General features: G+C 39.2%; 1 protein-coding gene across 2 annotated transcripts in view; it reads right to left on the bottom strand.

Annotated features, from left to right (window-relative positions):
- LZTS3 (leucine zipper tumor suppressor family member 3) overlaps positions 1-13,556 on the bottom strand; it is a 1,582,991-nt gene extending 1,569,435 nt beyond the window's left edge. For both annotated transcript variants that reach the window (XM_044064093.1, XM_044064094.1), the window contains exon 1: positions 13,201-13,556. The gene's annotated coding sequence lies outside the window, so the exon portion shown is untranslated. The remainder of the gene's footprint in view (positions 1-13,200) is intronic.
- Positions 13,557-24,244: the final 10,688 nt, after the last annotated feature.

Genomic DNA, 24,244 nt, shown 5'->3' with positions numbered 1-24,244 from the left:
AGGAAAAGAAAGGTTGTCAGACACTTGCCACAGTACTGTCTGCGTGACATCGGTAGTTAAAAGTATAATCCGCTGGCCTGTTATTCCTGCCACCAACACAACTACAGAAACAATCGAACACAACTGTGTGATTTCAAAGAGCACAACTTCAGATTTTTCAATACAAAAATGCAGTCCTGTCTGCCTCTGACAAGTACTCCTCCCTCACTGACAACAGTAAAACAACAGTTTCACTATACATCTGTATTTGTGTCAGTTTGTGTAAATTGCATGGAGAATAACAATGATGTACTGTTAGTTATTACAGTTTCATTATAAAGAAGCACATGTCAAATGCACTGCAACCACTTCCTTATACTTAATCATTAAATGTAAAACCACAATACAGTTCAAAATGCATTGCAATCATATCTCTCAAATATGCAGATTTTCACAGACTGTCCAGAGTTTTGCTGCATATTTTGGTCCTTTTTTCATAAAATTGTGTTTTTCTCTCCAATCATTGGCCAAATCATTGAACACTGGAGTCAGAAAATAATGCCAGACTTTGAGTTTCAGACTTCATACCCTTCAGAAAAGTCATGCTAATGCAAAACCTGTTATTCTATCAACTTTCTAAGTTTGTAAGAGCAATATTTAAAAAAACTGTCCCAATGTTTGGGCTTTTGTCCCCCATTATTTATGGCTTTGTCCAGATTTCTTGCTCTAAGATATTGATAGGTATGATTGTAAGTGACATTTAAAAGTCTATGACAGGAACTATTAATGACAATTACTTATTTTATAAACTTTTCCTTACTTTTTAATGTCTGATGTATCCTAAGTAATTTTCCTTCTATCTCAGCTACTCATGAATCAATACGGTGCAGCACAGCCTTGCAGCATAAATTCTGGGTGATTTACATGGTTAGTATGCAAATTAGACTCATTTATATGCATGTCTATGAATTGTAGTATAATGCAAACGTGTTATGAAGTGCATTGGCGTATTCTGGATTTTTGCCAATTGTGAATGAGTGTGACACTCTCAGGCCTTTAGATAATTTACATGTTTACAAAAAAAGATGTGATTATAAAATTTGCTTCACACTTCCGTGTTCAAAGCAAATACATTAAGTTTGCCTTATCTGCATATCTATGTGGCACTCCCATTCTGCACAGCCCCAGAGTATGAATACCACCCAAAATGTGTAAAACAGTCTGGAGCCATCTGACCTTTTCTGCATAAACTTTAACTGTGTGTTAAGGATAGGGGATGGAGTTAGCAGAATTGAAAAATTCTACTTGCTAAGCGATTATAGCATTTGGTAATCTTATTCCTACCTTTCCTGCAGATGGAAAGCTGCAGTGGCAGATGATGTGTTATACAGCAGTAGCTGCTCAGGTAGCATACATTATGGGCCCAATTGCAAACGACTTTCTGTCAGTGTAAATGATCACTTACACTGAGTCTAAGCTGAGAGTAGGTCTTTGGAATCTGGTCCCCAATGCAAGCCTGTTTATAGACAGGCTTTACACCAACGTAATTCACTTATACTAAGAGCAAGTCTTTTTGGAATCACTGCAGGCATACACTGTGAGAAACTCTTTTGGCATCTGGCCCAATATCTTTTAGTAGCTATACATGTAACACACATTATCGTGCAGAATATATGAAACAAAGAATAAGTTACTGGGAAGAAGCTCATCCTGATTTGGGTTTTAAATTCTAGGTATGCAATGACTAATAAAGTGGGAAAGTCATAATTTCTGTAAATGTAAGTGCAGTACTACATTAGTAGACAATCAAAGTGAAGAATAAAAGAGTAGATGGAAAATTGTTAAAATGTAGACATGTCATGGTTAAGAGTTTATAAACCTGTTATGGAACAAGCTGCAAGGAAATGAAAGGAACTTGCATAACATGTAGCATGAATGAAACTACAACAGCTTTAAAAAACATAAATGGAAGGAGTAAGAGAAATATGAAGGACCGAGGTGCAGGAGTCAAGTTTCAGTGAAATACTACGCATTCCTAAGGAGGTAATGGGAAAGACCAGTCAGCTCTAGAGGGTTCTTTATCAGAAACAGAGAGCTTAGTATGAATTCCTAGGAAAGAACTACAGTGGTTACATTATATAAGGGCAGGAAAGAGAATGTTAAACCAAAGTACCATTTGCTTGAGTTGGTGGTAGCTCAGGTGGATGCAAAAGATCCCATGACACCTATCGAAAAGATTAGAGGAAGTTCGCCAATGCCCTAGCCAAATTTCCCCTATTAGTGTAAATATCACCTCAGGTATCCCCTGAAAAGAGACCACTAGCCTAGTGGGACTAAGCCAGTGGAAAAAAAAAAGATAAATAAATGAATAAATAAATAAATAAAAGTGCTATAGGATACGTGTGTCTGTGTGTGTAGATATCTATATATATCTATATATATATATATCTATATATCTATATATATATATATATATATATATATATATATATTTATATATATATATATATATATATATATATATATATATATATATATATATATATATAAATCCCAGTAATCAAAACTCATTTTCTTGAGACAAAAATCGTGAAAACTTGAATACCTGAACAGTGAATTTTTCCCAGGGTAAGAAAACACTTGACCAACATGCCATTTTCTCCACTTTAATGCGATCCTGGAGTTGGTATATATAGTTAGGGGGGGTATGGGAGGCATAGCCCCCCCACCTAGGTGGGTTTTATTTACTATGGTGTGTGTTTTGTTTAAGTTTGGGCAAGTGTTTACTTACCCTGAGAAAAATTTGCCATTCAGGTATTCAAGGTTTCCCGATTTTTGTCTTGCAAAAATAGAGTTTTGAGTATATGTGATTTTTAGTTTTAGAAGTAGATCCAAATACATATACTAACTGGATAAGCTATGAATGGTTACCCACAAATATGCATGCTTTAAATGGGTTACATTAGCTGACATTAGAACATGAAGAACTAAAGATTAATCATAACAAACAAACAGATGCATTTACTGCAAATGTACAACTGCGGTGGTGGTGCTGCGGTAGCGTTGTCGCCTTACAGTAAGACGCTGTCCGGTTCGATTCTCAGCTAGACCGTCTTCTACATGGAGACATGCATGAATGGGCGTACTTTCATTGAAGGTTGTGCATCAGAGCTGGAAACTCGGCACATAAAAATCTACTGCCAATCATTAGCGGTCCGGAGTTCCGCTGTGGCGACCACTAACTCAGAAAAGCCAAAAGAAGACACATTTACTGCAAATGTACACCATGTGGGAGACTGCCTAAAGACAGACTGTAGGTTCAATTCACTTGAAGAGTGTATAGGCCAATATGATCTTAAGCAAAAAATTTTTTTTTTGTAGTATCAGTCCTAAGACAACGACCTCCTGGACAGGATATCTATGAGGTCTGAACTCTGTTGTAAAAGTAGATATATGGGTGTTATGGCTTGAATAACAATAAGGAAAAGTATATTTATAAGAAGGGCTTGACAATAAGATGAGCAATGAAGGTATTTTTGTCCTGACAAAGAACCTGTGATTGTAGCCTGTGAGACAGACTATATATTGTACTTAAACAGAGTAGACAGATCATATAATATATATAATAATGGTTAGGTACAAAGGAAGCATGTTAGATAAGAGGCAGATGTCCCTGGCTTGGGAGTTAAGAGAGAGTGGCTATGCTGTAAATCATTTTGAAGAGGGATTAAATAAGTTGATATAATTTACAAAAAATGTATTAATTGATTTGAAATTTGTTAAAAAGTGTTATGTTAAATATCTTGTTGGCATTACATAGCAATAAAATGCAAATGCTTAGTTTCTGTTATACTGTAAAGTATCCAGGAAAGGTAAAGCAGGTTACTGTCTGATTAAGGCTAGAAAATGGAGCTGAATGTTTGGGGCTGGCTCCTTTGGGAGCTGGCATTAGTGTGTGCATGTGTCCATATGGGTGAGTTTGCATTTGATAGTGCATGTATGTACATCATTTATATGTAGGCATGTGGCTGTAGATATGTGTGTGTGTGTGTGTGTGTGGGGGGGGTTGGATATGTGTGTGTGTGTGTGTGTGTGTGTGTGTGTGTGTGTGTGTGTGTGTGTGTGTGTGTGTGTGTGTGTGTGTGTGTGTGTGTGTGCCACATGTTTTTAGGATGCCTTAATCTGTTCAGTGAATGTTGGGAAGTGTAAAGAAGTCAAGGTAAGTCAGCATATAGTTTTGGCTGAGTAAATAATAAGCAATAGAAATGCTCTGGAATAGTTAGTCTGCGCCCTCACAAGGGCCTCAAATATTCTGATCTTAGTACTCACCAATATGGGGGGGGGGTCACTGCACTACCCCCTGTGTTCTACCCTCCCTAGTAAGGTCAGACCATAAATCTGTCTTGTTCAAAGTAATGATCAGACCTGACACCCCCACGGGAGCAATAAAAATGAGAAACTTCTCCAAAACAACTTATAGTGTTGGTTTGAAAAATTTCAACCCCCCCCCCCCCACTAACACAACAGACAATCACTTCTATGGAGAGGAGTACACAAAAGCCCTGTTTTACAACTTAAACAAATGTATTGACTCTGCCATACCTGACAAGTTCAAATCCAAGTCTTCCCATAAAAACAAGCCACCCTGGTGGACCGCGAGTATAAACAGGTTCTATAACAAAAGGAAGAAGCTGATATCTAAGAACAAGAGGGAAATCAGTTAGCAGAGAAAGAATACCCTCCACAGCTTGAATAAGCAAATCAGATATCTGGTAAGGTCATCTAAAGCTACTTATGAGGCTAAATTAGCTTCCCTAACCAAACACAACCATAAGGCATCCTTTAGGTAAATCCAAAATCTAAAAGGGAATACCCAGCTATGTACCAAACTCATAATGGATGGTATCACTCACACTGACCCTGAGGAAATTGCCAACCTCTTAGCTGACAGATTTGGAGCAAACTTCACCCACCTGTCCCAACCAGCCATACCCCAAAGCATACCTGATACCCATCCTCTTCCCAGTATCTCCAATGAGCAGGTCATATCCATGCTTTCAAATCCGCTGTGGCAACCCCTAACTGGGACAAGCCAGAAGAGGAAGACTATTTTCAATTTTAACAAACTGGCTAAAGTTCTGGTGTCATTCAAAGGGGATCCATTGTCTGTCAGCCTGGGATGACATGCTCGACAAGCCATGCTGCTTCGCTAGGGACGGCTTGCACCTGTCACCTCTGGGCCTTTGGATACTGGCAAAGGCACTTGCCACCCCCATAGTGCCTTTTTTAGGCAAGGCTCAGAAGACAAACCCACCTCCATAGACAACACAAAGAAAAACAAACTAAGGGTAATGCTACTCAATGCCAGAAGTCTAAACCTCAAAATGCAAGCACTCGAGGCTCTCCTCAGCATGGAGAATATCGATGTCTGTGCAGTAACAGAGACCTGGTTCAAGGCTCCCGAGAGCACCCCAGCACTACCAGGTTATACCTCATACCATGCTTTTTGGCCCCAAAACTCGGACCGAACCACAAAAGGAGGGGGAGTTTCCATATTCATCAAGGATACCCACACCTCCAGGTTAGTGGCACTGCATGAAGCATCAGAAACCATCCATGTGCAACTAACAGTGGGCAAAACTGCATTTCAGTTTATAGCCTGCTACAGACCACCATCCCAGACTCTGGAACCTCACGTGGCTTTCCTGAGAACATTGGAGAATATGAATGTCTCTCCAAATACCTTTATATTGGGTGACTTCAACTACCCAAGCATAGACTGGGAACACTACTGAAGCCTTAACAGCCTAGCCCAGAGGTTCCTGGAATTTATAAACTCAAATGCTATGGAACAACTGGTCACCATGCCTACAAGAGGGGTAAACATACTTGACCTGGTCATCACAAACATGGGGACTCTATGCTCTACACCAGAGGTGCACCCCTCATTGGTAAGATCAGACCACAAATTAATCTCGCTGGACATCCACATCCCGACCCCACCACCACCCCAAAAAACCACAGTAAAAAACTTCTCCAAGGCTAATTTCACACTCCTCAAAACCGAGGTGAAATCACTCAAAGCCCCTGGGCCAGTGGAAACTACGGCCCAAACAGCAGAGTCCTATATAAATGCATTCTATGGACATCTTCAGGAATGCATGGATCATGCAATCCCAAATAAAACCAAGACCCAATCCTCCAAAGGCAGACGTCCTGTCTGGTGGACCACGGCCATAAATAAACTATACAACAAAAGGAGGAAGCTACTGCAGGATAGAGCAAAATCCCTCAATAAGAAGGCATCACTGATCAGTACTAGCAAAAAACTACGGTCCCTCATAAAATCTTCCAAGGCCAGCTTCGAGAGAAAAATTGCACAAGACACTAAAGATAACCATAAGGCTTTCTTTAATTATGTTAGAAACCTGGGTGGCAACTCCCAGATATGCTCAGAGTTAGTCCAAAATGACAAAAATACACTGAACCCACAGACATTGCCAACATCTTGGCGGACAGGTTCAGTGCAAACTTCTCCCCCCCTTCCCCCCCAAAGGAGCAATTATCTATCCCAGCAGAGAGTCATCTCCCTGTCATCACAGGTTCTCAGGTAGGAGCTGCCCTCTCCAAAGCAAAAAACACAGCATCAATGGGACTGGACAGTGTCCCGGGGTGCATCCTACAGGAGCTCCAAGAGGAGCTAAAACCTCATATTAGGCTACTGTTCAATCTCAGCCTTTCTACAGGTTATGTACCCAAGGAATGGCGCACAGCAGCAGTGGTCCCACTCCACAAAGGTGGAGCCTCAACGGACCCTGGGAACTAATGCCCCATAAGCCTGACTAGCCTAGTCTGCAAGGCCATGGAGCAGATCATCATGGGACTCATAAACAAAGACATTGGGGAACTACAGACACTAGATCCTCCACAATATGGCTTTGTTAAAGGCAGATCCTGCCTCTTGAACCTGGTAGACTTCTTCAAAACAGTCACCAAGGCCGTAGATGAAGGGAAGGTAGTCCACACTGCCTACCTGGACCTTACAAAAGCCTTTGACACCATACCCCACTCTGGCATCATAGATAAGCTTTCCAGCCTAAATATCAACCCCTATGTCATAAGATGGGTTGCAAACTGGCTCAAGGACAGAACCCACATGGTCAGAATTGCTGGAGCTATGTCAGACTCTAAACCTATTACAAGTAGCATCCCACAAGGCTCAGTCCTGGGACCGCTCTTGTTCGGTATATATTTTTCAGAGGTACAGGTCAACATGGGAGGACTATGGCTGACCAAGTTTGCAGACGACTGCAAACTGGGTGCCATAATCGACTCTCCAGCTGACACAGGCATCCTCCAAAAGGGTCTCACAGAGACGGACAACTGGTGCAAAAGCCATGGCCTGAAACTAAACGCCAAGAAGTGTATAGTCAGTCCCTTTGGAAAAAACAAAGTGCCCACAAACTACCATATAGGCGGTAATCCATTAAGTATGGAGGAAGTAATTAGGGACCTGGGAACCCAAGTTGATAGTAATCTCTCCTTTGACAACCACGTTGCCAAAGTGGTTAGAAAGACCTTCTATATAGCCCACCTCATCATGAAAGGGTTCACATCTAGATCCAAGGAGGTCATTGTGCCCCTTTACTCATCGCTAATCAGGCCCATAATTGAATACAATGCCCCGTTTGGGATGTACCTTACCCGTCACCTGCAGCAACTGGAGAGACCACAAAAATACCTCACCAAGAGGATCAAGGGTCTCAAACAGATGTCCTATGCTGCCAGGTTAAAGAAACTCCAGCTCTACTCAGTTGCATGCCGCCTACTTAGAGGCGATCTGTGCATGATTTATAAAGCCATGTCTAACCCAGAATTAATGGACATGCTCCACCTCAAAAAATCCAAATCCACTAGAGCTACACACTGAAGGGATTTGAATCTCAACACAGAAATTAATAGGACATGCTGGAGAGACAGATTCTTGACCAAGAGGCTCCCAGTACTCTGGAATAGAATCCCAGTCCATATCAGGCAGAGCCCCTCGCTGACTCTCTTCAAGTGAAATCTTGACGAGTGGATGGGAGATCGTAAGTTCACTCCGGGGATCACTTCTGTGTCACTACTAGACAGAGACTCAATAAAGTAACCAAAAAAAGGGCTCAGTAAAACCCATTTTTTAAGGGGTGGCGTAAGCCAAATACACTCTGGCTAGGCTGATAAATGCCCTAGGGCATATAGCCTAGTATCAACCTATGAACCTATGAACCTAAAAGCAAAAAACACTGCCTTTTTCAACACAATCCCACACTCAGGTGTCATCAAGAAACTCTCCCAGCTGGGGATTAACCTATATGTCACTAGAATTGTAGTCAACTGGCTCAATGACAGAATCCATACTGTCAAAGTTGGAGATTCCACCTCTACCAATAGAACAGTTATCAGTGGGGTACGACAAGTTTCCTGTGCTGAGCCCTCTACTGATTAGAATCCATTTCTTGGAAGTCTAAGTGAAAGTAGACAGCCTGTGGCTTATCACATTTGCAGATGACTGCAAACTGGGAGTCCCCTAAAGATATTAGCATATTACAGGATGGGTTAACACAGACAACTGATTGGTGCCAAAGCCACGGTCTAAAACTAAATTCAAAAAAAGAGCATCATTGTCCCATTTGGCAAAGAGGTAGCCCCTGCAAATTACAATATAGGCAGCATCCCCCTCAGCTCAAACCCAGTGGTGTGTGACTTGGGAACACAAGTTGATAGTTGTCTAAACTTCGATTGCCATATGTCCTCGGTGATAAGGAAAGCCTTTTACATTGCACACCTCATAAGTAAGAGCATCACATCCAAGACCAAGTATGTTATTACTCCTCTGTACTTCACCCTCATCAGACCACTAATAGAGAACAATGTTCCCTTTTGCATGTACATCACCAGACACCTGCAGCAGCTTTAGAGACAACAGAGGTTCCTGACCAAGAGAATTCAGGGACTCCAAAACATGACCTAAATGGAAAGATTGAAAGCCCTGTCACTGTACTCTGTGTCCTACAGGCTGCAGAGAGGTGACCTGTGCCTGTCCTACAGAGAAGTCTCTGACCCTGCCCTGATGGAAATTCTGCACGTCTGCAAATGAAATAGGACAAGAGACACTAGATCCAGAGATCTCAGTCTGGCCTGTGACTTTTAAACAAAACATGCTCGTGAAACAGCTATATCTCCCAGAGGCTGCCACTGCTCTAGAATAGCCTCCCAGTTCACACTAAGCAGAGCTCCTCAATGACCCTATTTAAGTGCAACCTGGACAATTAGATAGGAAACCATAAATTCACCCCTGGGGTGGCACCTATGTCCCTCATGCACAGGGGCAGCTGGTGCTGATCATACATTCGCAAACCATTGTCAATTCAGGAACACTGGTATTACATGACTAGGCTTGTAAACGCCCTAGCGCCACTAATCTAGTAACCTCCTTTGAACCTAAATCTTGTCTGCCTTTATGTTGTCACCAGTCAGAGATTACAGAATTTCCATTATGAAGAATAAATTTATCTGCATGGCAGTCAATGTCTGCTGGGTAAAAGCCCTTATGATGATATTTTTGTGTGTACAATTGTCAAGTTCATAGGGTCATAGGTGTGTACTAGGCTAACATCCACTAGGGCCTTTTTAAGCCTAGCCATGCATCTCAAGACTCTGACAAGTTCTGGTGCACTTAGTAAGTGTAAGCAGGGGCTTGGGAGATGAAACATTTACAAGCAGACGCCTGGATGAATAAATACTTCCAAGCCACCTTTGTCCATTAGAGGCATAGGTACCATACCAGAAATTAATTTCCTATTCTCCATCCAGTTGTCCATATTGTACTTGAATTGAGTTAGGGAGGAACTCTGCTTCACACGGATGGGGAGCCTGTTCCAGAGAAGGGGTAATCTGCAGGATACAAACCTGTCTCTCCAGCAGGTCCTATTTATATCATATGCAAGATTAAAGTCTTTAAGATGGGTATTTCTCATGCTGTTTGTTTTGTAGATATGTGGGAGGTCCATCAGAGTGCAATCTGATGATGCCTTATATGTTAGGCATATATTTCATAGGTCCATAAGAAGGGCAAAAATAATAGACCTGCCTTGATTAATCTCTTGCAATTCTGCAACTGTATGTTTCATAATAGGTGCTATATTTAATGGCATGACCTCCACTGAACCATGTAAAAACATTTGTTTGGTTTTCTAATCTAAACTATGAAATGCACACCAATAAATGCAAAGATTTTCACAGAATACTGGCATATATAAAAGTCAGATGGGAGCTACCTTCATTTGGTTTTGTAATCATGCTCAGATCATCATATTTTGCAACTGCTTACAACTGTCTGTACTACTGATGACCCCAAAAAACAACATAATGTTTCTAGACTTATGTCATGTAATAGAACAAATATCTGGGTATGTAAGTGTCTCTGTATGGTTGTGTGTCTGTTTGCAATGACATCATCCTCAGAGCTAGTATAAGCCTAGCCAATCTCGATACGAAAATGATCATTTCTGCTGCAGTGCAGTAAAGCTGCTGCTACCTCTGGTGAGGAACAGGGTGAATGAACTCATTCTTACAAATGGATCAGGTCTGCAATGATACTGCCAATAGCAACAAAAAGGGGGTGTGTGACTACTCTTGTTATCCGTAGCATCGCTTTTGCTTATTTCTCCAAGAAAAGGTGATTTCTACTGTAACAGCTGACCAGAACTATACCTCAGTATTTTCCCATTTTTCCTTTCTCCGAGAAAGAAAATATCGTACCATGTCTCTTTTCTTTAAAACCTTTGTAATTTTTAGCAATGTGGACAGCTGACTCTGTTTAAAATAAAATGTAAATCTCTGAAATGAACATCATATAGAGGAGAAACTAGGTTACATAAAAACACGTAATGAATGCAGCAATACAGCAGTGAATAAATGTCAACATTTTTGTTGCATTATCGAGATCTAGCAATCATTACACATTACATATACTAAATGTAATCATCTACATCCAAAATTGCTTTCATTTCTCACAGTAACAGTGACATGGACCCTATGAAAATGCTGCCCACACACTGCTGTAAAATGGTGCCATACCTGAAAAAAGGCACATAGCCATATTTTCCTAATGTATGTTCTTAAGGTATGCTGTAGTTAAGACTATAGTTTTAGAAGTAATTTCAATGAAGCACATATACTGTGCATATGTGAAATTAACCTGCTTTGTTACTTGCAGGCAGTGTTAATCTGTATGCCACTCCACAGTGATCCACCTTTACATTATGGAGGCAGTGCTTATCACGCAGTTTCTTGACCTACATCCAAGTAGGCTGTGTAATGTGTGCTCTGAATATTCCTTGTCAGCAGAAAATTAACTTGATGTTTCAAAACATGCTACAGCATAAATTCCAGTATATAATGGTTGTTACTTACAGACAAACCAAGCTTCATATATATTATGCAATGTGACTGAATTTTCTACACTGTAGAAATGATTTAGGCATGGTGTCATTCTCAGTTATAACCTCAATATGAGAACCTTGTATAATCGGCTACCATAATATAGCAGGAACAAACTTGTAGCCCACTAATATCGAAGTGCGTGTATTTTACAGTGGTAATAAGAATCACCACTGTAAATCAAGTGTTTCACACACATTTACTATCAACAGGCAAGTTAAAACTATGCAACTAATATTGTGATCAGTAATCAAAATGCATACTTATTTCAACACTACCAAGGCTGATCATCACATCTGCATCGGGGGAGAGTGTGTGTTTTTGTCATTGCCCATAGGCTGCTGAACCCAATATGTGAAGATCATCTGTCATTTGCATGTACATGTGACTAGGGTGAATTTTTATCCTCCCCATATAAGTCATGCCATTACACAACAGTAGTAACCGACAGATCCATATGCTGCATTATATCACAGTGAACACATATAGACAATCTGCTAGAGATCACAGAACTCCCCCTACAATAGCTATATAGAATAAACTAATGTTGGCCTGTGCTCCTAAAATGCAAAACACACATTTAGCAAATGGAGATAACTAAGCCTTATACTCTCTTGACCTAAAGCTTTGTCAATCATATTCTCATAGAACATCTCAATACTTAACTACTAATTTGCTCAACAGCTGATATTAATATCTATTTCAGAATCAGTACAGCATCCCTTGCAAAATTTACTACCATGGGTACCAGGTAAGACTTTGCAAATTACAGATATTACCATATAGCCCCACAAATAAAATAACTACTCCACCAATTGTAGATTGTGTAGAACAGATTGTCCATCATGCAAATAAGTATTCCCATGTTATTTTGACAGTGCCTAGTTATTTTTAGCAAATTGAACAATTACTTTTTCTATTGTGCCAAACCCACTTTAGTGTACAAATTCATTTGTGTATAGTCAACAAAACCTTTGGATTTCCTGTGTAATCTGTGCATGGTATTATAATATCTATTTATGTAGCACCTCCCCCATGCAACTGCACCCAGAAAAATGACATCTTGCAAAATGCATCTCTCTGTCTATAGACAGGTGAGAGAACTGTTCAACAATATCCTATAGCAGTGTGCATGCACACAGCATACTAGTATCCATTTGTCTGTAGACTGATGATACACACATTTAAATGTGTTCTGTGACAGCCTGCATGCATACTACATACAGTACATGTTCCTTATTTTCTGCAAACAGGTGACATCATTCTGGAAAGATCATCCTGTAAAAGTATGCGTAGACATTGCAGGATCACAAACAGGTGACACTTATGTGTCAGTAGTATCTTTCATCTGTATGCATGTTACATTCTGTACACAATCCAGCATCGTGAGTGCCCTCCATTTATTATCTGACTGCTCACTGCATTCAGTGAGCAACTCAGGTTTGTTCTCCTGCTTACAAATCAAGTGTGCAAAAACACCTTCTGCAATTTGCATGCATACTATAAAGTGTATGCAACCCACAGCTGTAGTTCATGGACATCTAAAACCAATGGGTTAATCCATTCTGTCATCTGCATGCACACCTCATCGCATGTACAGGTCACATTCTCAGCTACTACGTGCTCTCCTCTCATTTTCTTTGATGCCCACATTATGTCTCACAACATTTTGCTTCAGAATGTTTAGTCCCTCTACTTTTTTTTCCCCTAAAAAGTATTAAAAGTATTTGCACTTACTCAGTGGTGAAACAATTTTCTGTGCTGCCTGCTTTTTCTGTAATCCTTTCCTTTTTGCAGCATGATGTTTCTGTATCACTGGAAAATGATGAAGCAGTATCTTTCCTACACAAAATTCCTTGCAGATCCTTGACGTATTTTTTTCTCCCAACGCTATGTATAGCATGTAATATCATTAACAATTACTTTAAATCATCCAGCATACAGGCATGATACGGAGACAGAATAATTGATGTAAAGCCGGCACACTCCTCCTCCTCCTCCTCTTTTCTCTTCTGTAGGACCACAGACGTGCAATGTACAGGTTGCTCTTAGATTATGCCCAAAAGGATTGAGCCAGTATCAGATTACTGAAGATGCTGTACACATAGCAAGCTCCTCCTATGCATGACATCACTAGAGCAGCCCCTTGCTGTGACATCGTTCACACACCCTCTTCATTCCTTTAAGGATTTAGTCTCATCCGAGTTAAAGGCTCCACCCTTGGTGTCATTAATCCAGTCTTAGATGTAGAATGTAGAAATGACCGCCTCTTTTGAACAGCTAGCCTGCAAAAATCTCTCACTATACTAAATCTCTCTTTAGAAATGTCTTCACAAAATCAGAATTTTAGATTTGCTGTAAAGCAAAACTAAAAAATTAAGCAAAGTTGCAAAGATGCAATGAGAAATAGGATTAATGTACTGATTCCAGTAATAAACAAGGATATGGTACTACAAAACCTCCAAAGAATATGTGAAAAGGTTTTCATTGCTTGAGTATCAGGATATCTCACTGGGAAGTTGCTTCCCCTCCCACCTCACTCTCTGTCTCTCTTAGTGTGTGTGTGTGTGTGTGTGTGTGTGTGTGTGTGTGTGTGTGTGTGTGTGTGTGTGTGTGTGTATGCGTGTGCGTGTGCATGTGTGTGCGTGTGTATATGTGTGTGTGTGTGTGTGTGTGTGTGTGTGTGTGTGTGTGTGTGGCTTGGCATGCAAATTTTCTACTGATCAGCTTGGTCCAGTCTGAAAATGTAACATAGCATAATTCTTTCATTGTCCTTTACAACATCTATCAGTTTTACTTCAGCTCCTAAGCACAGTTTTCATAAAAAAAAAAAAAAAAAATGAAATTTTGCCAGACGGTTCAAGTATAAAATAAAATTTTATTATATAAAAATAAATTTTCCTTGAAAACTGTTCTCATTTCAGTGTAAAATAAAGCATTTATGGGTTAAGAAGTCTGTCAATGTGTTTCAGAGCTGTTATACCATCATCTGGAAGAGTATATGTAGGCCCCAAACAGATCTGATGTAAACAAATTGCCATCCTGTCTGTCAGTGCTTCAGTCAGCCTGGCCAATATATTGTAACTTTCAACCTTCTGTGTGTGTGTGTGTGTGTGTGTGTGTGTGTGTGTGTGTGTGTGTGTGTGTGTGTGTGTGTGTGTGTGTGTGTGTGTGTGATTCTACTTTTTAACAAGGCTGCAAAAGTTATATTTAAAATTTTACTGACTCATGCCCATGATAACAGCTTTCGCAGTAGCCTCACCTGTTTCTAAACACTATACTCCATGGGAATGTTACAAAGAGCAATGTTGTTTGATCACAAGCTCTAAGCCTCTCCAAAAGTCTGATGTTGAGTTTTTGATCTGGTTCTGTAGGTTTGTATTTAAGAACATTTTTCAGTCCAACAAGAACAATTTTGAATTCACTAATTAAATTCACAAACTTTAACTGAAAAAGGAGGTTATTCCATTTAGGGGACACATAAATGTGAAAGAATTTATACTAAACATTAATATGTGGGCAGCCAGAGCAAGTAATTGTCCTTGTTTTTCGGTGCTGTAGTTATGACTACTAATTTTTAAGCCACACCTTGCCAAGGCCTTTTGCTGCAAGTTAATTTAAAGATATACACTAATTTTCCTTTAAACAGCATACAACAAACTAAGTATATTTGTAGATGCCTGAGCGTTTCAGAATAATATTGGCGCTGTCCACCAGTAGCAAACAATTACATTTTTTTCTATCCTCTAGAATTTTTTAGGTCTGCGCAAAGTTATTTGCAAAAAAGTACAGTTGTAGTCAGTGATTGGTCTGACCAAAGCTTTGAAAATAGGAAACCGGCCAGAGGGTTGTCCTAAATATTATGGCAGATAGTATGATATGACTTTTTTGGAAACATCTCCATGTAATATCAATTATATTAGTGGCAAACTTTAGTTTGTGGTCTAGAATTGCCCCCAGGTTCTTAGAACTTAAACACTTGCTTTTCCATAGATCAGATAGAAATATGACCCAAAATCTATACAAGATTAGGTAATCCCTGTTGATAAAACTTTTCCGTATCCTGTATTTACTGTTTTCTCTAAACTTCAACTGCCCCAGCATATTATTCCTAAAAAGAAAATAAAATCATTGATAAGGATAGGTATGAAGACCAATTTTTTAGGCATCATGCATGTAACTAGTTTTGGGTCTAATGAGATATCTTCAACCCTGACAGTAGACATTCTATGCCAGCCTAATGATACTGTACCAGAACCATTTGGAATGCTGAACCTTCATATTATGAGTTCCCAAGTCTAACACCCCATGTGTTAGCACACAAATACAAAACAATGAAACAAAATTATCATTGTTAACACCATACATGCTAACACCCTGGTTCCAAGACTGTGCAGCTGTGTATGTTATTCGTCACCTGATATTGGGAATGATCCACAGATGCTATAAGATCACCTTAGTTTTGAAAGACAGAGTGGAAAAGAACTAGCACTCCTTCATTATGTTGTTTAACAAATGAGAATTAAGCACCAAACAACTTCTCCCCAGGTGTGACTTATACTACAACACTAAGATGTATTATTGTGGTTGCTCTGTGCATGACCTTAATGCATGCTGTATCAGAGGAGTGGAGAAAAATTTGCTGAAAGAACAGCTCTCTTATAGAAATCCCCCAGTCTGAGATAGAAACAGCTGCACTATCTTTGAAGAGGGGCAGTGTGGGTTCCTACCACTTGTTCCCTTCCAATGGCATCATGTGAAGTAATATGGGAGACCACAAGATGTCAAGGATCACTTACAGACAAGGTTTGCAGGCATTCTTCTTTGTGACATTTGACTAATCAGCCTAACCTTGCAATCACATGGAAATATAAAAATACTAAAAGAACAGTAGACTATTATTAAAACTAATTATATGATTCTGAGTCAGAGGAAGTAAACTATTATTTTTTTCCAAACACCTTTATTGAATTATCACTTGTGACACAGGCAAACTTACATTCATATAAAAGTAATCACACTATAATAAACATAACAAGCATTTTATTTCATATATATTTCTATATATCATATAACTTAAGCAACATTACATAAATTATTTAATTCTTCCTTTTTTATTTTTTTAAACAAGAAACATCTTTATTAAACGATCACTTACTTCATAGGCAATCATACATTTATACAAATGAAAACAAACCACACCGAAACAATCCTAGTTGCAAGCATCACAAACCATAGTGACACACTCCCAGTTGCAAAGATTATACATCACTTATAAAATATCCACATACTGATCATACATTAAGACACATAAGAGTGGGATGAGTAATAAAATATGATTATTTTGTACCACTAGCTTGATAACATGCCAAAATCTCCTGTATTTTGAATTGCATTACAAACCTTTTTGTAGTCAACCTCGTACTGAAGTTATGTCATGATCATAACGTTCAAAGATTCATAGATTCATTGTTATATACTAGGCTAACGACCACCAGGGCCCTTATAAGCCTTGTGCAATCCAACCCATTTGTGTCCCTATGTATCATGAGAGTTTATGGGAGTTTATTAGGATGGAATATGTTAGTTAGGAAGTTTATAGGGGTTATGGGGATGTGTGTTTGTTAATTCGGGCATTACTTTCTGCCTCGGTTGAAGTTCTGATTCCCATCCATTGATCAAGATTACACTTAAATAAGGTTAGGGATGGAGTCTACTTCACATGGATGGGGAAACATGAACCCACTGCTCCATTATATACTGCCATGACTCAGAGTCAAACCAAGGCTGCTGTGGACATGGTGCAAAGTACTAATCACTATACAATCCTGGTAAGCTATCTGGAGAGAAACCAAATAAATTTTCATCTTCTGTAGTACAGTAAATTCATTATGGTATGCCAGCGACAAGACACAGAAGCTTTAGCCATAATTATAGCCACATATAACACAGGTTCAGCCAGTGGTCTGAGTACTGTAGGAGCCATATGAGGAGGAGGAGAATGACTGGGCAATGTTTGATCACCAATCACAAATGAGACATTAGCTGAGTTTGGCCATAGGAGCCCACCCCCCTCCAGTGAGGACCTGGAAGTACAGCTCTTATAGAAAATAACTCTAGACAGCATGAGCCCAGTATGGAGTGTGCAATATTTCAGATGAGCACTGATGGTATGTAGTAGAATGCAGCTGTACCAGCTAAGCATAGTGGGCATTGCATGACTCTGGTCAGTGAAGGTGATATAACGAGGCATACAAAAGAAATCTCCTAAACCCTGCTAGATCATGGCTATAACTACAGACTCTCAACTCCTTCACCAATTATCCTGGGATTTTGGAGGTTATGGAGCAATAATTGTGCCAACTGACTAACCAGAACTGGAAATAGTAAAAGGCAGCTTGTAGTACAGTGCTAGTAGTATCCAGTGAGCTATCAGAGACTACAGTTATAGCATCATCTGTGTATTGGATCAGTTTGTGTTGACTAAGACCAAAAGTTATATCATTAATATACAGGGTGAAAAGAAGACGTCCAAGTACTGAATTCAATAATTCATAATAATAAAAATCAGAAGCAGGCAGAACAATTTGAAATTCATAGGTCTGGCAGAATATGTGGAGGGACAAGACCCCTATTCTTTGTCCAAAAGGAAACTAAAAACTTGCTTAGGACCACCCTATCTCCCAAAACAAATAGCACTTATTCTTTCCTCAGACATTCAAACCTGAATTGCTATTTCTTATTTCACCTCTTGGACTTCAAAGAGGTGATCATAAAGAAAGCTAGATTACTGGCATCTGCTTTAATTACTGCTGGTGCACTTACATTTAGTGTTATGTTCAGAGTATGCTTAGCTTGAGATGAGCAGTGTCAGTACATTGTATGTGAAAACCAGCTTCACCAAAAACAGGATGTTGAGACTTTATTGCTTGAGCACTAGAATGTTAAGACTTATTACTTGACGACTATTGGTCCTGAAGCCTCTGCAGGACCAGTGTTACTGCTCATTTCCAGGGTCCTTGATGTAGTGAATATGTTGAGATTCAAAACTTCCGAGCAGCGGTTTATCATGCCAGCTGCCAAAATTAATTATTGCCTACTATGCCTGACATTGTACATCTCAAGTCACCCAGTGAACTTGATGGTTTAAGGATAAATCATATTCATGTTTTCATGAAAGCAGACTATAGCACCCAAGTATTTCAGTGAAGGAAAATATTTTTCCATCAAGTAAAAAAGTTCAGACATCTGGGCCTCTCATTACAACTTCAGTATCCAAAATGTGACCTTCTGCGGTGTGAGGCAGAGGCATTTGTGAAATTTTAGTTTCAAGAAAGACATAACTCAGTATTCAGGAGAACCCAAGCAACATGGAGACCTCCCAGTAAATATAGGGGAAGAGATTTTCATGGCTCCATGGCTCCCATTTATACCACTTACCAAATTCCCAGTCTTGATGAAACATAAAGGCTTTCACCTTGCCAAAGCCCACCACCAAACTTTCTCCACAAAAACTAATTAAAGACAGAATTTTGTCAAATGGAACTTATTCTCAACTCTCATCCCCATGACTAACAGGTATGGGCCCTTGCAAATAACAGTGAAAGATGAAAACATAACAGCTGAGAGGATTAATTATTTTGCACCCTTGACCCACTGCTATAGGAAGTGGTGGCATTACAGTGTCACTTAGAACAACCATCACCAACCTTATCAGTTACTGAGTTGTCACAGATACTGCCAGTGTTAGTGAGATAAGTGGCTGAGACCTTTGGGATAGCTAAGGCTTTCACATGTGTTCTGGGCCACCTTGGCTATCTCAGTGGCAGGCCAATACAGGTATGCAGTGCATGGACACTGCAATGTGAGGAGGGCAGCTGCTGTTTACTGTAACACCCCACCACTGAACCAGTAATCAAGAAGCCTCAATTCTCACCCCTGGCACCAGTGGGGAACATACACTGAGAGGATGATGGTACACACACAGAATTACCAGATGCAGCTCTCTGCATCAAATGTAATTTCCCTTAAGAGCACACAGAGACCACAGACAGTCAGGGGCTGGTTTCTCCCTCTTTCTCCAGATCCCCAATAATACTGGCACAGCTATAGAGTTGAGATCTCAGCTGAGTGGCCAAGCCAAGACCTCCAGCACTCTCTCTGTCTGACCAGTGCTTTGTGTCCCTGGCCAAGTAGCTGACACACACATTCTTTGAGGTTTGATTTATACACGCACACACACACACACACACACACACACACACACACACACACACACACACACACACACACACAAACCTGGGAAAGGCTGGCACAGGTTTACTAGCTATGCCCCCTTTTGCCCAGACTATAAGGTAGTTATTATTGTCACCAGCCATCTCCTTATCATCTACTTTAAGGCCCTTAACAAAGGGTGTCCAATCTTACTGCGTAATGTTACTATTAATGCAAATGGTAGTTTGACCAAGTGCAAGGCTATTAGAAATGGCCCACAGCATCACAAAATAAATATGCAAGGACTCTCAGAATTTCAATATCTCTAGACAGATCAGCCACAATGAAATGTTTAAATATATTTAATAATAAATAATAAAAGAACAAGACAATACTAAATATATATTTACAGTGACATCAGAGTTCAAAATCACAGCAAATATTTAAATCAACATTGCAGGACAGTCTCAAATTAAGAAAAATATCTAAACTAAGCTTTGCTATATTCATGACTATATGTAATAGAGTTACTATTCCCTAGAAACATACTTACAGAGCAAGGAAGATGTGGGGAATGGTTCTTGTAGCTGATGTCAGGTCAAAGACAGAATACAGAATGCTATGTCTCTCTCAGCGACTTCTTAAATTAATATCTCAAATATTACTGTTGGGATAGCTTGCAGAATAACATCATTTCTTGTCATGTGACTTCTAGTCCCCAGACCGAAAACAACCATTGATAGCAGCTGATAGCATTTAGCATCCATAAAACAATAAAATACCTCAAAGACAATACAGATAGCTTCTCAGCACAGACATTGTGTCTGTAGCTGCCGTAAGATAATTTCAGCTATTTTTCTGAAGTTTTGCTGGACTGATGTTAACCTCTTGTATTCCAGTTTCCACTGTTAAAATATACATTTAAAGAGTTACAATAGTGCATGTACATTTATGTTCTTTTCTAGTAGGGTACATTTCAAGCACTTTGCATAAACCTTTTCTGCACACACTTGTGTACCAGCAGTTTGATATACACATGACATACGATTCTAATACATTTGTAACACAAGCATCTTATAAGAATCATGTTGATATTCACAAATGACAAAATTCCAGATAGCTGTGCTGGCAATATCTCTCTTTCGTGACATTTGCATTACTCAATTGTGTACATTTTTCTGTTGCTACCTGCTGCACTTGTTGGACACATTGGCAATGTACATGCATGTTGGGGAACTGTATCAATGACTCTGAAGGAATCTGTAGCAAGGTGGGGATACAGGAGGTTAGTTGTGACATGCAGTGCTGCTGGGTTTGTTGATCATTACCAGGCAACTGATATGTGACTGATTGATCGGTTATTGCTAGGATGCATCTTTGTCAGTGTTTTGCAATCACCAGCAGAATATACAAGGTAAATGCAAATCTGAGATGATGTGTGAGGCTAAAGCCATATTGTTATGATGTATTTTTGTTTTTCAAATTGTGTACATATTTTTTTCCTTTTCCATTATGTCCAGAGTATTTACACTTGATAAGTGGACTTCTTTTCATGACAGTTTTTGCTGTATTACAGCTGCATTTTGGGACCTAACTTCAAGAACGTCCCCCTGTACCTCTTGTCCATCACATTTATTACAATTTCTGTTTGCAAGTGGCAGCAATGTTTGTGATATTTCTAGTTGCTCACCTTTCTGAACCTTTAATTTTGACAAGCATTTCTGATTCTTTTTTTTACGACTTGCCATTTTCTCTATGAATGAATTCTGCATTCTTACTTTGTCTCCAAAGTGTGAGTTAGATAGTTCTCTACAGTTTCCATCATAGTAACATTTCTGAGAAAGCTGTGCCTGTGTCAGAATATCAAAGTGAGAAAAAAATACACTCACAAGCAGAACCCCAAAGTAACATAGTAATCAATGTAAATGAAATCTGGTGTCTCAGTTTTGTTGAATATGTACTCATTTTAAATAACAAAATACAACTGGCTCAGGCAAAAAGACACAACAACAATAATAAATAGTTTCAAAATACTTCTGCTATAATTTTATTTATTTATTTATTTATTTATTTGACATTTGTTGACCGGGAAGGTCCAACTGAGCTAGAGTCCTTTTTCAGTGGTGGCCTGGGGAGAAAAGCTCCACAGAAGAACAAACAATGTTATATACATGGCATTGATGAGAACAATACAGAGTGAATTAAGTTTAGTATTCAAGAAGGTTATACAAGTGTATCCAACTGAAATAGATGCACGCAATCAGAGGAAGCAAATACATTAGAATTAAATGCACACAGTCTAAAAAGTATAAACATTTGAGTTCAAATACAAAATAAGTAAGGTAAACATGTAGGTATATACATTTCTCAAAGGCAGGTTGGGCAAAATTCATCACTATGTTGGTTGGTTGTAGAAGCTGAGGGAGTAGTTGTAACCATAGTAAGTTAGTGACAGGAAAAGTATGACAGAGGCTGTAGTAGAGTGGTCGTGGGAAGTAGTATCAGAGGACAGACAGACAGAGAGAATACGCGTGAGTGGTGTTCATTAGTCATGGTGGTTTAGGCTAAGAGTTTTACATTGACAGGTCCAGGTCTTAAGCAGGTTCTCTTTTACAGTTTTTTTTAATTCACATGCATTGGGTAAGTTTCTGATGTGCAAGGGTAGTTTGTTCCAGGCTAGGGCAGGACTGTACCTATAGAGTGTTTGGCCTATAGATTTTTTGGGGCTTTATAAATTTCTAAAAGTTGTTGGTCAGAGCTTCAAAGTGTTCTAGAAGGAGTGTAACGTGAGATGAGTGAAGCGATAGAAGGACAGGCTGAGGACCTGTTGAGGATGGAATGAATGATACGGAGTTGGGAGAGAAGAAGTTGGTGGGGGAACTCTAGCCAGTTTAAAAGTTTGAGGGATTGTCAGTGATGTATATTTGAGGTGTGGCTATCAGCAAATCTCGTTACTTTGTTATAGGTAGATTCAAGTTTAGTTAGAAGAGAGGCTTGTAAGTTAGTTAATAATGTGAACTGTAGAGAAGACTGGGGAGAAGATGGTGTGGGCAAGAGACACTCTACAGTCTTTTGTGAGAAATTTGTTACTCCTGTAAAGTAAGTTACATTTTTGGTGTGTTTTCTGTGTGAAATAGTGGACACAAAGGTCGACTCTGAGTTGGTTATCTATGGTGACTCCAAGCAGTTTGGCATGAATTTCTGCATTTATGACAGTGTTGTTAAGGGCAGTAATGGAAAAGGTTGGTTTAAGATGTTAAGAGATTTTGCTAGGAATAAAAGAAGCTTGGTCTTCTAAGTATTTAGGATGAGTTGGTTATTATAGAGACAGTTTTTAATAGAGTTAAAAGGAGCTTTGGGTGAGAGCATGTAGGTCAGAGAGGGTGTCAGAGGTAGAGGTGACTGTGGAGTCATCAGCATATTCTATAAGAGAGGAGTAGGGAAAGGAGGTAGGTAAGTAATGTACAGTGTGGACTCCACATAAATAAAAAATATTGTGTAAGCTAATCAGAAAAATGTTAAGGGTACTCCTGATATAGCCAAATGTCAGGACAAGTCCCAGTGGCTGTTCACAAAGCAGGTAGTTGCTTAAAATACTTAACAGGACATGATGTATATGAAAGTTTTGAAAATTAAAAAAAAAACTACTAGTGAAAAATCATGAAGTCATTTTTCTTGTGGCTTATGCTAAAGTACACTGCTATACAAACGTTTGTTTTGTATGGTAGATACAATAGTAGCTCTGCTTTAGTACACTGGCTATTTGTGTTGCTACTTGAACAGAGTGTGACTCATTCATTGTATCATTACATATGTACACATATCTATACACTGTTAAAGCGGTCTACTGTTTCATCTCCCAAACCCTGCTTAGACTATAAAGGATATCAGAATTTGTCAGAGATTTGGGATACTTGGCTAGGCTTAAAAAGGCCCCATTTGTCTTTGGCCTAGTACACACCCATGGATCTATATAAAAGCATTGTTTTATTTGTGATAAATTTTCAGAGAGTTTTATAATGACTTAAGAGAAAGGGATTTAGATAGAGTTGTAGAAAAGAAGGAATTTTAGTGGCAGTGAAAACTAAATGATGTCCACCTACCAGTTATAAATGGTTGTATGCATTTAAGAGCAGTTCTAAAACTACAACCATGTAAGTGAACAAACAGTTAAATGCTTTGCATTTTGAAAGCAGATGTTATGTAACTATGTTCAGTAACAACAATTCAACTGCATTTTAACTGTATCGTATGGTTTGCATTTGTGATAGATTTACAGCATTGTGAGAAACTTTCTTTCACCATAGGATTAAATTCTAAGGAATTAATAAGCTGTTTACTCATATGGTTTGTTTAGCAGTTTCACACACTTGTGATAGACAGACAAACAGTATTGTGAGATTTCAATTAGACTACATTCCAAGAAGCTGATTCATTTTTTTCCCAGTCACATGGCTTGTTTCGCAACATTCAAAACACTGTATTTGTGCCAGCATTTTTGTCCTGATGAAGTCTTTTAATACCAAATGATGAACATGTTCAATTTATTTATTAAATGCTATTTCAG

Source organism: Protopterus annectens, chromosome 2.part2 (genome assembly GCF_019279795.1).
Source record: "Protopterus annectens isolate FY-2018-M chromosome 2.part2, PAN1.0, whole genome shotgun sequence".
NCBI lineage: Eukaryota > Metazoa > Chordata > Ceratodontiformes > Protopteridae > Protopterus > Protopterus annectens.
The sequence above is the reverse complement of the archived record's forward strand: the minus strand, read 5'-3'. Positions and strand labels throughout refer to the sequence as shown.